Here is a 15,776-nt window from a genome sequence, read left to right as displayed (position 1 = left end):
TATTCATGGAGCAAAGAGTCGGGCTGGGACACCACCCCTGCTTGTGGCAGCGATGCCAAGGGACATGCTTCCAGAAGCCAGCAGCAGTCTGAGGAGCCCTTGCAAACACCTGGCTCCAAAAGAGGCACACTGGCAGCTGAGCCTGCACCCTCCCATGGAAGGTGAACGCACACCGCTTCCCTAGAGCAAACAAACAGAAGCACACCAGCCAACTCCCTCCTAGCCCACAGGAGTACCGCCAGGTGAGGAAGAGAACAATTCACCCACCTACACATGAGACTGCAGCACAAACAACCACATAGGAAAGAGGTGAGCCACTTGAAGGGGCCAGTTAGGCAGGCAATAACAAGGCTTCAGCCTCCAGAGAGCCACCAGCCTTCAGCCTGGGGGACTGTGTGCCCCAGGAAGGAGCCAGAGTAGCTGCCAGGAGCCTCACCATTCCCTCTGAGGGCTCAAATAGCTAGCATGCCTCCAGCATGTCCACACACAGGAGTCCTGCTGCTTCACTTGGCCAAGCTGCTCCTTCAGTGGTTTTCCAAACACAGTGTATTTACTTTTTAATTGGATGAGCAGAAACAACTGACCCCAAAGCTAGTGAAGAGAAGGAAGGGGCTCATCAAGTTATACAGCCCCCTTGGGCCAGCATTAGCACTGCTGCACCCAGCTGTGCTCTGGCTCCATTTTCCATGGGAGGGTTCAGGGTCTCAGCCTGCCCCCAGAGCACAGCAGGCATGTCATGGAAATCTGGCCTGTGCCCACGGAAACTGCAGCCTCCAGTCAGGTTTGTGCTGCAGGCTGTTGCTGGCAGAACAATGCCATTGAGGAGTGTGCAGGGATGCAGCCATGCAGCATGCCAAAGCAGGATACACCTGCAGCTCTGGGAGCAGTGCAGCTCCCCAAGGAGGATCAGCAGGCATTTATTTCTCAGTCCCACGTCCCAGACATCATCACATGGGTTTTGCTGAGCACAGAGGTCTGAGCAGAGAGCTGGCTGGCCCCTGGAATAGGAGGCCGGTGGTGAATCCTCTATCCAAAACTGTGGGTGGTTGGCCCAGGGCACAAATGGCAGCAAAAGCATTGATCCCTCTGCAGTGAGAGCAGAGGCATGCCAGCTCTCAACCTGACCTGCAGTTCTGAACCACGGGTTTAGCTCCCTGTTCAGAGGCAGGACAACCTGTCCTCAGTCACAGCCCTGCTTGAATCTGTGCTCTGCAGATCCAAAACAAGCAACTCTGAGTTCCTGGTAGAGCTGAGGAGCAAACAGCAGGGCCATCAGCCAGAGCCAGGTGGGAGCTTCTGGCTCTAAGCCTGAGAGAGCTGGGGAGGAGGAGGAGAAAGCAACACAGTGATGGGAACATTGCTCTCCGGAGAAGGGGGGCAGCAGGGGTGGCAGAGAGTGCACAAGTGAGTTCATAACTGCCTATCAGGGACCCACCTCTTCACTTAGATGTTTTCTTGTGCCAGCTATAGCTCAGCACCTACAGGATCACCAGCATGACAGCAGGAGCAGTAGGCTGCCACTTTCTCCAGGTGACCCAGGGTGTTCACCCATCAGTACACTTGCAATCACCCACATGTAAAAGCCCTGGCCATCTGCTCTTCTTCAGACTGCAAAATTATGTAGTTTGAAAAGCTCTAAAATGCTGATTCCTCCCTCAGCAGGGACACAGTTCTCCAGAAATACAAAAGCATGAGTCCACTGGGGAAAAAGGATATACTGGAGAGTAAAACACTGTAACTGTCTATCAATGCCATGTGGGATGCTGCTGAAAGAATTTTGGAACAACTGTGAGACTTTTTGGATGCTCAAACACTGAATGAGTCAAAAAATCATCTGTGTCCTACAGAGAAACATTTTAGAACACAAAGCAATTGGCTTCTAGCAACATGATGTAACCTTGGTTTTTCCTCCCCTTATTGTAAGTGCATCCCTGGGTGTTTGCTTTTAAAGCTGTATCCATTAATAATGTGCCTCTATATTTATTTAGAGATATGTCAAACAAGGAGTGCTTATCCGTAGCTCCAGGCAACCCAACAATTTTAATACATAAACAGCTATATAAATGAGTCTCATAATTATCCAACAAAAGCTTCAGCAACAAAGAACCCCATAAGCACACCATCTCTGCTCAGGATGTTCAAAATTCGGCATCCACTTCAGCAGCCAAGGAGAATAAATAAGCTTTCCAAGGGAAGCAGCTCGGGTTATTACAGATCAAATGGAGGAACAAGTTGTTTGCCTTTCCTTACCTTAAAAAAAAACAAACCCACAAATGGAAAAACATGGGCCAGTTTTTCAAGCAAGCTAGGCACGTTGCCTGCCTAAATTACACTTACATGCAAGTGCATGCAAATGTGTTGTTTCCCTGGTCATATGCCTGAACTGCATCCACATTTTCCTCAAATGCCTTCTGGAACGTGACAGGACACGCACGAGCAACCTCCCCAGTCCTTCAGAAACCAGAGCATGGGCATGCTGGTGGGAACAGAGGAAACACCTGCATTCCTCCACAGCACAAATGCAGCCAAAATAATGATGAGTCTGAAAAAAGCCCGACCGAAGGCAAAGGTCAGGTTGCTGGGACTTTGTGGAGCGGAGGGGGCTCGGCTTGGTGCTTGGCAGGAGGGAGCCTTATGCTCTTGTGCTTTTAAATGTATTTTCCTGCACGAGATAGGGGGAAAAAGCCAAATAAAAATAAGCAAACATTTTCAGTTTCTGCTGCAGTTCTGTAGAGGGGTGACTAAACACTGCTGGCAACAGCTCAGCCCCCACCAGAGCCTGCTGCTGCTGGCTGTATCCCTTCCAGAGAGATGGAGTCTGCCTGCCACTGAGGTAAAGGAGGTGCACAGTGGGGCATAACGTGGCACCTCTATGCCAAAGGCAAGCAACTGTGCCCCTGTGCAGTGCTAGGCACTGTTTTGGTCCAAGCCCTGCTCCAAGGAAAACCCAACCAATGCACTTTCTGAAACCTTGCAGGACCTATTGTGCACATTCCCCAACATGAAATACCAACACTGATGTTTTGGCTGGCCTCGTGGGGAGGTCCTGCTTTTTCCCTGGAGAAGTGCTGCTGATTTCTCAGCTGGGTATCACCCATCACACAGGGACTGAGGGAAGGCATCAATGACACCACAGAGGTTCAGCTTCCAAACTTGCTTTTCTCTTCCCGGATGGGAGTTACATACAAAATATATGAGAGGGCCACAAGAGAGAAGGGTAAGAAAACCCTCAGTAGTTCAGCTTAGACATCTGAGGGTTTTAATCGTCCTCCCTCTGCCTGTCTGATGCCCAAAGGAAAAAATAAAGTGCTTGGACTGGCCAGTTTGGTGTGAGTCCCTGTCCCTCCCTTCCTGCTCCCCCTCACTGCAGCACAAGAGGAAAAACATTTGAAAGGCTAGGGGATGGCCTCAAGGATGTCTGCTTTGCCCCCACTCATGCCACTCTTCCTTTTGTATCTTTTCTAACATCCAAAGAGGAAAAAGGCAGTACCGTCTCCTGTACCCAGGTGCCTTTCTCACACACACACAGACAAGCACATTCCCGTTCAAAACAAGACTGCAGTGCATTGAACTTGTCCCTGAATGTAACCCTTCTGGCTTGAACAGCCCTGCTGGCTCCTGCCTTGGGCAAGGTTTCAGTTTCCCTGTGGCTTGATGACGTGATTTGGGCAGGATTTATGAGGCCTACAAAAAAACACAATTAAATCTAAGGGGCAATGAAGGGGATTTTTTTCTTTCTTTTTTTTTTCCTGCCTTTTCATTGCTTGCTTCTAGGACTAAGGCAAAAGTTGAATTGGCAGAAGTCTGCTGTGTTGGCTGGAGCCTGAATTTCTAGCCAAAGATGTTTTCTCCAAGTCTAGTTAAATTAATTTCCTTGAGTTTTTCAAACATTTTCTTTGCTCTAAGTGACTGAGAAGCCATTGACATTTCAGTTGAGGAGCAATCAAAATACAGGACCCAAAGGGCTAAAGCCCTCCCTGCTGTAACTGCTGTGGCTGGCACTGCAGCTGCCAGCACTGAGGGAAACAGCTGAGGTGGGCATCCTGGAAGATAAGGCAGATAGGGAGCAGAAGCTGGGTTGGGACTGAAATATCCCCTTTGCTTCCCAGCCAGGTCCCTGTCTGACCCTGAAGGCTCGAAGAATGGATGTACCCAAATCCAACAGAAAGGAGCATGACCTCCACTGGAAACTACACATGCTGGAAAAGAAAAAGCCTTTCTCCCAACTTTGTGCTTCAAGTCCTGTTCAATAAATAATAACAGAGTATGCTGGAACTGTGTCAGCCATGTCATTCCAGGTGAGGAAGGTTGGTGTTTTCTATGTACCAGCTCTGTAAACCCCCGAGGAGCAGGGTGCCAGGGCAAGCAAGGGTCACACGGTGCTCAGCAAGGCACGTGTGCACCCACAGCCACGTGTGCCCAGGCAAATGCATTTCTCTCTCCTGCAGAAACTAAACTTCAGATCTTGTGGGCCGATTTTCTTAATCCAAAAGCAAAGGTCAAACAGAAAGTACGTGGCTTTGGTTTATTTATGGAGAACCTTAGCCATCAGACTTTCCAAAAGCATCAGCAAATTCTGCACATCTATGTTTAAACCCCTCAGAAATGTGTTGTGCCCTGCCCTTCTAAAGGCCCCCCTGTTCAGGGGCTGTGCTGGCGGTGTCAGGAGCCAGGGGTCTGGCACAGCAGCAGCCAGACTGGCACATCCCACAGCAGGGCCACGTCCACCGGGAGAGGGGACACGGTGAACTCAGACACAGTGTATCCTCTGAGGATGTCAGCTCTCTTGAATTATTTATTTATTTCTTATTACATTACTGAAAAGGAGAGTGAGGAAAAAACCCTCCCAACTTGCCTGAAGAGGAAACGAAACTTTGAGATTTCTCATCCCTCCAAAAAGCCCCTCGGCGAGCATGGCCATCGCAGCTGCCCCCGAGAGGCCTTGCAGCACCTCAATCCCCATACCAACAAGGAAGTACCAACAAGGCGCTTAACCACAGAGCCAGTTTCTTCTCTAAGCCTTCGGGTTGCCTCAGAAGTTTTTTAAACAAGACGCTTTCCTGTTTTTGAAACCTGTGCATCCGTATGGTTTGCAGGTTACTCAAATAACCTTATCACTTGGAGCAACGCTGGCATGAATTTCAAAACTGCTTATTGCGGTGCTCCCCTCCCCTCTCCACACATATCTATTTACTCATAGGGAGCCTTATTTACAGTATCTTCCTGCCAACTGCTGACACAGAAGAAAAAAAAGCCCTGGGTTACACATTAAGCTTTATCGTTGAAGTATTCATGCCAGACGGTGTCCAAACAGAGTTAACTGACTGACCTTAGCTCAGGGTAAGCCACACAAGGGGGAAATTTCTATCGCAATCTGCTTGCATGGGCAGAGCTCGTTTCGCACCAGCAGCTTTTTCATCTCCTCCCCCCCTTCGTCTGGGCTGAAAAGGCTTTTCAAAGAAAACATGGTTTTGTTTTCAGAAAGCCAAGTAGAGCTGGTTCCTTGTAAGTTCATTAAAGGAGGAATTACCAGAAGGAGACGTTTGCAGGTAAATGTTAAGGCATGGAGAGGGCAGCCTGTACAACAAATCCTGATCTAAAATCCACACAGCCTGCAAGTCAAATTCAGTTCTTCTGTCAAAACTGGGAAAACGAAGAGGACTGCCATGCAAGAATATGCCATCCAGAGGGTCTGGAAAATCCAGAAATCAGCTACACTGTGCCTGTTTTGCACAGCAGCTTTGGAAAGATCTGCCAAACGTAACAGTTTCATTTGACAGTCATCTTTTGGCTTAACTTCTGAGCTGGCTGGTGGCCATCTCCCATTGCACAATGAATGCCTGCAAAATTAATCATAAACTCCCTGCCTGGAACTCCAAGTGCTGCTCTCCTGAAGGGTACCTGCAGTCTGCTCCAAAACCCTGACAGTACCTCAAACCCTGTATTCATTAATGGCCCAGCCAGCGAAGGAAAACAATCCATGAACTTTATTCTTCCACTCCCACTTCTGCAATCTGCTGGCTGAGCCATTTACCTCTGTGTACACTTCATGACAGCCACACCACAGCCGGGCACAAAGGCACTTATCTCCACCTCACACTTCACGTCCTTTCTTCTCACAGCTAACACTTGGCTGGTGAAGAAAGCTGTACAACCTGTCTTGGGAGAAAGAAGAACCAAGAGCTGCTCTCAGATTAACCGGTCCTGATCCTCTCTCCAGTAAATTCTCTGCCACCAATTCGGCAGGGGTGCGGTAAGGTTCCCTTGCTGCAACACTGTCTGCATGTGTTGGTTTTGTCAGCAAGGACTCACAGGAATGCAGACAGAGTGAGCTTGTTGTCTGTGAGAAATGCTGGCTGCCCAGCCCTGCCACGGGAGCGTGGGGCATGGGGTGTGGGTGGGACATCACTGCACAGGCACCCTGAATAAACCACACCCCACTTCACTGCTCCCATGTCCCCTTCTGTAAAATGACTTTCTCCTGCCAAGCAGGCTGCTCTGCACTGGGGAAGGAAAGCCCCTGCTCCCCCCTTCCTACCCTCAGCATGCAGCGCTAGCACTTGGGGAATGCCTTTCCCAGAGTTCCTGTCCCACCACAGGGGAGCAGCCCTGGCTCTGACACTGTTGTTAATGGCTTTGCACCTCTGGTTTGCAAGAGAGGTCTCTCCCTCTGTGTACTCACCAGAGTGCTCAGGCCCCCAGGCCCCCTGAGCACACTCAGCTCTTGCCCAGATTGCACTGGGCAGCCGCTGTCACACTCCCAGCCCTATTCCTGCTAAGTTAATTAGTTCCTCCTATGTAGTTTTCTTCTTCCAATAGACTAAATTGAATTGAGCATACAAACACCCCGGGAAAATAACAAAAAAAAAAAAATCCAAACCCCAAGCGAGATTTAAATAGCTCCAGAAGGGAGCACGAATGTATTTCCTAACATGTCTAATAACAAAACAGAAAGGTATATAACAAATGTGATTAAAACCAGAGGAGCAAGCAGCACACATTTTATTGCTATGTTTTCACTTTTTATTTCTTTATAACAAGGATAAAAAATAACTTGTGCAACCTCCGCCAGGAAGTGAGTGGATCTTTGAACTCTGCCATCTGGCTAGTGGAATCTGTATTTTTGTTGCCTCAGGTTACAGGTTAATCCTGCCAGTTTTTATTATTTGTAGAACTAGTTGGCCTCTTGGAAGCTTTTATGGTCTCTGTCACAGAGAAGATTGCTGCTGAGCAAAATACACAAAATACTGGGGTCAGTGTGGTGAGGACATTGAGCAGGGAGGGAAAGGGGTGGGGGGGAAGGCAGTTCTGGCTAATCTAAAATTATCCTTTTTATTACAAGAGAAGACGTTGCAACAAGTGCTGGCGAATTTGCCTCACACTGCAAGTCAGCGCAGACAGAAAGGCTGAGCCTCCCTTCTCATGGTGGAAGTCAAGCCCGAGCATGCCCAGCAGCTGGGGAGACCCATGTGATGACAACAGCATCCAGCTCCATCTGGTGATGTGCTCCCAGCCCCCCCGGGCACTTTTCCATCTAGTCTTGCAAGCAGCTGGATCAATTTACTCTAGCCTACGGTGCACTGCACAGGCACAGACTGAAGTTATTACTCATGGAAATCCCCTCTGCCTCAGTGCTTTGAACAAGGAATCAGGTAGCTTTCAACCTCCTGACAATTAATAGCCTTTGGTTGAGGGAGAACAGCGCAAAAACGCTGGAAGGGATGGGTTTCAAAACAGCTTGCTCAGTTTCTAGTAAATTAAAGGGAGTGGGCGGTTGAGGTACACAGTAATATTATACAGCCCAGTGTGGTCTTCACTGACGTCAGCAGGACATTTTTTTCCCTTCTTTTTCCCTGTGTCTGCCTTCCTCCTGAAAAGAGACACATGGAGGCTAACGCTGTGACAGAAGCATGGCTCGCATACCCGGAGAACCTCCAGCTTTCCATCAACAAAGCCAGAGCGCAGATGCTACTATGTTGCAAATGAGCAGCACCAAAATATATGCAAGTCATTTCAGAGGAGGAAAAAAGCTGTTGGAAACAGAAATCATGAGGACTTGCAGTATGTATTTCTCTTCGTGTTGCATGATTAACTGTTCTGACTAAGACAACGTTCTTCCTGTGGCTAAGAACACATCCTCATCTCAGATTTTACTTGAAATAGCACATTTGACCGTGACCCCTCCCCACAACTGCTGTGCCCATCCCAGCTGAGCTCTGTGGTGTTTGCAACTGTGTTTTCTCAGTCTCACTGAACACATGGTTTTCTCTGAGGCCCCTGTACTGTAGGCTGGAGGCATTATACAAGAGCTGCCAGCTTTGCATTGAAAATATGCCAATAAGTTCAGCAGAAAAATTCCACTCTGCTTTCGGCAAACGTGATTTCTGTGCACCATCGTGCATTTGCAGCCTTTTCATGCAGTGCTACTTGCATATGGAATAAAAGGTGGTTGGACAGCAAATAAAAAGATGTACCTGAGATGCTGCAGGTAGGCTCATAAGGCATCACCTTCCAGGTGAAACATAACACTACAGTGCCCACATTTACTGTGTCAAAAATGTGAAACACAGAAAGTGTCCAGGCCAGGACTTTTTTAGGGTTGCAAGAGACAAAGGGGACTTTTTTATAACAAAAATGTGTACTGAAGCTGCTGTGCCAGGTTCTGACTCAACACAGACACATGCATGCTGCTCAAAGTGGAAGATTTTTCCAGTAATTGAGTGGACTGAATGAGCTCATCGTGACCCACTGAGCAAGTTTTCTTAGTATTCTTTTTGGGCAAGAGAACAGCTCTGATCAGTGTTTGCACTCATTTGACTTTTCTCCTGTTCCCAAACTTTTGTTCCTTTCATTAAACACCCGTTCCATTCGGCTCCTCTTGGTGAAAGGAGCAATTTTTTCCTAAGTGTAGCCACGGGACTTAAGTAAATATCACTGAAGCATTAAAAATCCAATGTATTAATGAAATTATACTGCAGGAATTGTCAAGTTGCAAGATCACCAGAGCGAGAGCTGGAGAAGAGTACTGTCTATGAAAGCCAAAAGACATGGTCGTTCCACAGAACACTCCACACACAGCATCCTTGTGCAGGAGGCTGAAGGGGATGTGTGAAAGTGGAAGGCCATGAATCACTGCAAACAAATTATGTGATCACCAGCTGGCACATTCTTCTTGTCCTTCCGTATCCTGATCTCCTGCTTTTCATGATGGTCACCCATGCAAATTGATGGCATTCTGCCTGCTGTCCTGAAGAGCGTTTTTGCAGCTTGTTATTAAGGTATGAAACTTTACATGGTGTGAAGGTTGAGGAAAAGGTCTTGAACCAAGCCATTTTTGGCAGGAGTAAGCTACAATTCCTTCAGGGCCACAGCTAGAGACTGGGCTTTGCTGCAAACACCCCACATCTTTGTGTGCCTGCCTTCAGAGAACAAGTGAGAGATTTTTACAAGGAGTATCACCTGTTTGCCTTTTCTGCAAGTTGCCTGCTGAGGTCCCTTTGACAACAGTGTCTTTCAGGATTTATTTGCAACTTTCATTAGGGCATTTTGGAGAAAAAAATAAAGAAGGAATTAATAGCTGTCCATAATTACAGCTCGGCGTGGCAGTGCCTGTGGGTTAATGGAGCTCATATCTCCAAGTTGCCACTCCTGAGTTCTAGCCACAAACCTCTGCTCCCTTCTTCCTCCAAATGGAAAGTCCCTATTGCTTTACACAGTAGGCAAAGACAATTACCCTCTGGACTTTGAAAGAAAAGGAACTTTGATGAATACATAACTCGCCTAAGCAACACTTTTCATTTAAAAGAAAACATTCTTCCATTTTCACACCCAACAGGTGCAGCCCAGGTGGTAGCCTGCTTTCTTCCAAGGTCTCTCGGAAGAGTAGGAATGGCACCCCAGAGCCCTACCTACACAGCCTGAGGCTCTCTGACTGAGCATTTCAACAGCTCAGCTGTGGCCACAAGCCTGCAGCCCAGTGTGCCTGGCCATGGCAGGTGAGGTTCAAAGGAAATCCACAGGCTTCTCCAGTTCTCTTTTTTAGCTATTTTTGGAGATGTAGTCGAGTCCAGGCCACACTGATCTCACAGCTATCTTCAGACAGCCTTTGGCCACCCTGCCATGTGAGAGCAGAGCTTGAGCCCAGGTTTTAAGTTCCAAGCAAGGTGGGCCTGATGGTGAGAAACATAGCCCAGATTGCTCAGCTTGGACTGAGGCTGTCAATGTACACTGGTTTTGTAGCAGAGGATCAATGGCAGCTGTCAACCTGTGTCACCCTGGCCACTAAACATGGGTTGGTCATGGGTCTGAGCCACTCATGCTGCAGGCAAGGCTGAAGGTGGACCTGAAGGTGCACTTGCCTGAAGGTGGAAACAAGACCGCCACACAGAGCAATGCCCCATCACCCCCAGACAAATGTAAGCAAAAATGTTAACCATCCCATCAGATAGGCCCCTGGAAAATATGTGGTTGCTTCTCACTAGCCCTGGTGAAAAGCATGCAAAGAGGGCTGCATATCTCAGCTGGCAGGCAAAGACTCCTTTACAGGGACACCCATGAATTATTATTACCACCACTCTCCTTTACAAAGCCCTCAGAAATCTTTCCAAGATGGTATTTTTGTGACCAGACAAAGGTCAAAGTCCCTGCTATGATAAATCAGGCCTGCTTCGGAGGCAGGTTCAGCTGACAGAGTCATCTGACCAGGGCAGCTGTGCACAGTCCCTGAACCAGTTCCCTTCTTGTGTCTCTGTCAGGCTGGGCATGAAGCTCAGACATCTGCTAGTTCCTGAATTACAGCGAGCATGCAATAACGGACGTGCCCGGCTCGGGGAAGCTTGTGTTTATTATTTTCCAAGCTTTGCATCAACTACACACACAACCAGACCGCAGCGTCCGGTCACCAAATCTGCTGTGTGCAGCTGCGTTGGCTGCTAAAATGAATGGTGACTTCGTAAGGCTGTGGCTTCCCTAGGAAAAAAAAAGAGAAAAACAAAACTAAAGAAAAAAATTTGCATTTCCCATTTTCTGTCTTGCCAAATCCTTCTCTTCAAGAAAATACGCAAAGTCCCCCTAGGTAGCATTGTACTTGTAAGGAGGGCAGCAGGCCCAGCCATATCACCCACCAGCTTTGTTCACATCCAGCAAAAATGTTTGGGGATAGTTCACAGCCACCCAGTGGGGGCCGGCACAGCCACGTAATCCCTGGGGTTTGGGGAGGATCAATGTCAACCCCAAGCCAGCACAAGGACAAGTGGCCCCACAGGACTCCCCAGCATGTCCTGGCTGTCCTGCTGAGCACCACCACAATCGGCTCCTGCTATCATGCCAGCCTGGGCCCCAGTGCATCCCCTGCCCTGCTCCCAGTCCATGCCTGCCTTCTGAGGTGCTGTTTGTGCTCCTCCATGAAAAAACGCTGCCCCGGTGAGTGGCCCTGGGTCATTGCCTGTGCCACCGCCTGCCCCAGCAGGAAACTGTGGCTGCCAGGCCCCCAGCAACCTGTGTGGAATGCTGGGGCACCCCTCCAGACCCAAAAATGCCCACGTTGGGGTAGGTGGCAGGTGGGGTCCCCCCATTGCCATCACCAGTGTTCAGGGTGAGCTCCCAGCCCACAGCTGTTGTCCACAAAGGACACTGAAATCCCCTTCCTCCATTCCCCTGCCAGCACCACTGAGCTGCACTGCTTTGACCTTTTCAGGGAAATCTGCCTGGATGTTTTGGCTCTGACCCCTGGCAGCTGCATCAGAGGGGGAGCTGAGCCCACTGTAAAGGTCAGAGAGGCACAGCCTGCCCCTCAGGGGGCTGCTGGGCCTGCCAACTCAGCTGTTGTCTTCCCATGACTACGGCTGCCATCGCTGCTTGGAAAGGGCATGAGCGCGATCCTGTTCTTACAGTCTGGAAATCGCAAGGGCATGGTCTCAGATGGGCTCTCAGAAACAGGAGAGACAGGGTGCTCTGCCCTGGCTCCTTGTCAGGGAAAACTGAGAAGGGTCCTCACAAGAAGCTGCTTTTAGGGTTGATCAGTTCTCAGAGCTACTTAGTCGTGCACTCAAAGGGCCAAGCCTCGTGCTTCACATAAGGCATTTGTGTCTGCTTGAAAAAAACCATAAAAAGCCCCTGAGGCTGAGAAATTTTAAAGACATAGCAAAAAACCCCAAAGCTTCAAGCCTGCAAGTACCTCTTCTAACCATACACAAATCGCTTCCATATTTTACAAGTTTTGAAGAGTGCGTGTATGTGCTTTGTAAATCAGCAAGCCTGACCCTGAAGCCATCCAAAACTCATGATCAAAAACTTCTGAGTATTTGAGGTGCAGGTGACATCATTCTCCAAAGGGTTCCTTCATCTAAGTAAGAAAAAAAAGAAATTTTTGAAGCAGAACAACAGAAGCTCTGAAAACTTGCTTTCTGTGCCAGGAAACATGATGCATAATGGGGACACACACAGTCCCATCGGTACAAGCAAGAAGCAAACAGGACCTATTTTCTGTACTTGTGGGACTAAAATGACCTCCAGACAAATATCCCACCACCTGTGACATTTGAGTGTTCAGAAACAAAAATCTGTCCTATGGCCTCTGTCTACCCTCCTGCATATCTATATCCAGTCTGGAGAGCACAGGTAGGGCATGGGGAATGGCTGAGGGTGCTGCCACTCACAAACTTCTGTAGTGCTCCTGGGTTTCTGCCAACATTGTTGAACAGCTATGATTCACCACGTTGCTGTGTCAAAGTTTCTTGGTACCAATTTCAGGATAGCATAACATCCCAGAAGGATGGGCTGTGGCCACTACCAAAATAGCTCGGGTTTGCTCCCTCACCCCAGCAGCAGTCCCAAGGGCTGTGGCTGTGAGACCAAGTGATGCAATCCAATAGGAGCATAGCATATCTGTAGGGCAAAGCACTGGGGATTAAGGATATTACATCCATGTAGTGCACATTTTAGAAGGGTTGCATCAGACTAGCTGCAGTCTGGCTCTATGAACTCAGCTAGGAAGCAGACAGGGAGCTCCCAGAGAGCATTTTCCAGTTTAGTTTCTTCCACCAGAAACCCAGCCTATGTATTGCAAGGTCACCCCACAAGGTGGAAAGTTGTGTGGGAGTAACAAGGGTGTTTGTCCAAAAGTCATCCCCAGCCTGAGCTGAGCCAGTAATGCAGGCACTTCCAGCTCATCTGCCTGCCTTAGGTGCAGATATGGAAGAGCTCCAGTGCCACTGCCCACCAGATGCTGAGTGATTTGTATGAGCAACCTAGGTAGACCCAGGCAACCTGACACAAGGCATGAGCACAAAGGACACTGGCTGAGAAGGTGAAGGAGAGGAGATATGTTTAGAAAAACAGTGCTGCAGAGGAGGATGGATGCAGTTACAGCCCCTGCCTGTGTACACTGGGATCCAGTAGGACAGGACAAGGTTTTTTGGGCCATCCCATCTCATCTCCATTTCCATCCTCAGCCCACACTGTGCTCCTGCAGGCTGTGGTGAGAGAGGAAGGTGCTCCTCAACATCCTCAATGCGCATCTGAGTGAAAGCCTGGACCTGGGGGTGGAGGCAGTGGGGCAGGGGCATCCAGCTCAGCCCAGCCTCCTCCGGGAAAAGGCAGTTGGGTGGGCTGGCCTGCAGCCCAGGCATTCAGAAAGGATACGAAACCTCATCATTGTGAAAGCAGGAGGTGACAGTTCATGCTAAGGCAAGGGGCTCCAGGGTGATTTCACTGCCAGCATGAGGTACAGCTCGCTGTGTGCCACCACTCTGCAGCTCCTCAGAGCTCCCCTCCAGCACAGCAGCCTCAGTGAGTCTCCAGGAATGTTGCCCTTCATTCACCAGCCAGGGCAGCTCACAGCGTGGCCAAGGACAACTCTTCTGCTTTGAGATACCCACAGGACTTGGCATACCTTTGTCTTTATAGGGAAGAACAAAGACAGGAAGATAAAGGCAAACATTTGTGACAAAAAAGAGGTGTAAAATCACAAAGGTGCAGGTAGCTTGGAGTTCCATGGCAAGGCAGGGCCATCTCAAACAGCCAGATGCCTATGAAATGTTATTTCTGGGCACCACTTCAGAACTGACTTGGAGGGAAGTGTGACATTTACTGAGTCACCTCCACCACTTCCTGCAGCACCTGGCGCTTAGTTCAAGGGCTCTCATTTAGATACTGAGAACTTGCTTGCTGTTCAGGCTGAAAATAACACCATTTACTTTCATTTTTTTTTCTGAAAAGCTTTGCTGAAATAATGATCTGTAATGCAACAGCCTCCAGTGCAGCCCCATGTGCAGTTCACAAGCAGGATGAAAGGGCAGCTTAAAAGCTGTCAGTCACCTGGTCCTTCTCCCAGGAGGCAGTCAGCAACACATAGCTGCCTTCTCCTTGAATCCAGTAACCAGCAACAAGACTTCCGTTTTCCAAGCCACCCAAACCATGCAGCATGCCGAGCACTGATGGAGGTTTTGCCACTTCCCCTGACTGCCCCAGTAAGCGGTGGCCTCCTCAGCCTCAAACATGGGCTGCTGCAGCCACACCATGAACAGAAATAATTTTGAAGGACAGCTCTGAATCTCTGCCTTTATGAAGAGTCATTCAGGGCTCCTGTGTCTCTGCTTGTTCCTGTCAGAGCCCTCCAGGGCTCAGGATGCACAGTCTCAAAGTGCTAACCATTTCTGAGAAGAGGAATTGAAAAGAAAAGCTAAATCTAATTAAAAAAAAAAGCAAACCACAAAACCAACAACCAAACACAGACAAGTATTTCTTTAGTTTCATATCTAAATTGTTTTCATACATTTCTTCTGCTTTTAAGTACTCCCCTTGCTGAGGATCTAAAACTCTGATTAATTAATTGTGTATACACATTAAGCCTCCCTGTTTTGATATCCCATTTGTTAATAAGAAAATGAAGATTTTCCACCTTGGTATTACAGAATTTACACAACATTTCACATTCAATCCAAAAACATTTGTGGTGTTTCTTTCAAAAGTTGAAGCTGGATGAAGAACATTTTGTCCTTATGAAGACAAAACCTTTCATTAAAGGCCATTACAATCACAAAGGATCAGCCACCTAAACCCAAGTGTCTTTGTTGGCAGCACATCCATTAAAACAACTTCTCGAACAGGATATGACATGTGAATGTTTAGTCTGTGGAAAAAAAAAAGAAAAAAGCAAAAAAAAAAAGTATCAAATGTAGAAATGTAGAAATGTCAAGGGTGAAAGAGGAACTGGGGTTGTTTGCTGTTAGAAATGTCGCCACTTGCATCACACTGGCCTGTGAGAGCCATGCATGCAGAAGCACCATGGAAGTTCTAGGAAAGGATGAAAAACCTCCCTTTCTTGTGAAATACAGTGTTTTCCCAGAGACCATTCCAATTCAGACTCAGACAGGAGTAAAATTGCAAAGCTGTCTGAGAAGAGCTGCAAAGCCATGTTGTTCTGCCATCTGCATTTGGATGTCACAGCCCCCAGGATGCACTGTACAGCGGCTCTGCAGTGCCAGGGAGAATGGTGCTCGCCCAGCAAAGAGCAAAGCCACCCACTCTGCTGCTGCTCTGCTTGCTCCCTTGTTTGGGCAGGCTCTAAGGGAATAGTTCATTTGTTTTCAGCCTCTACTTGGTTTCTCCGGTCTGGGATATTGACCAAAAGGCACAGAAGAATGTCATGTGGACAATAAACTGCCTATTTAAAAGAATTAATATTGCTGCATTAAGCCTTCAGGGTCTGTGGAGGCTTCATACAGGTACACAACTGGACATTCAGCTCTGAAAAATGACGCTGGACAGAGTAAGAC

The sequence above is a fragment of the Geospiza fortis genome, unplaced genomic scaffold (genome assembly GCF_000277835.1).
Source record: "Geospiza fortis unplaced genomic scaffold, GeoFor_1.0 scaffold381, whole genome shotgun sequence".
NCBI lineage: Eukaryota > Metazoa > Chordata > Aves > Passeriformes > Thraupidae > Geospiza > Geospiza fortis.
This window is presented reverse-complemented; position numbering follows the sequence as displayed.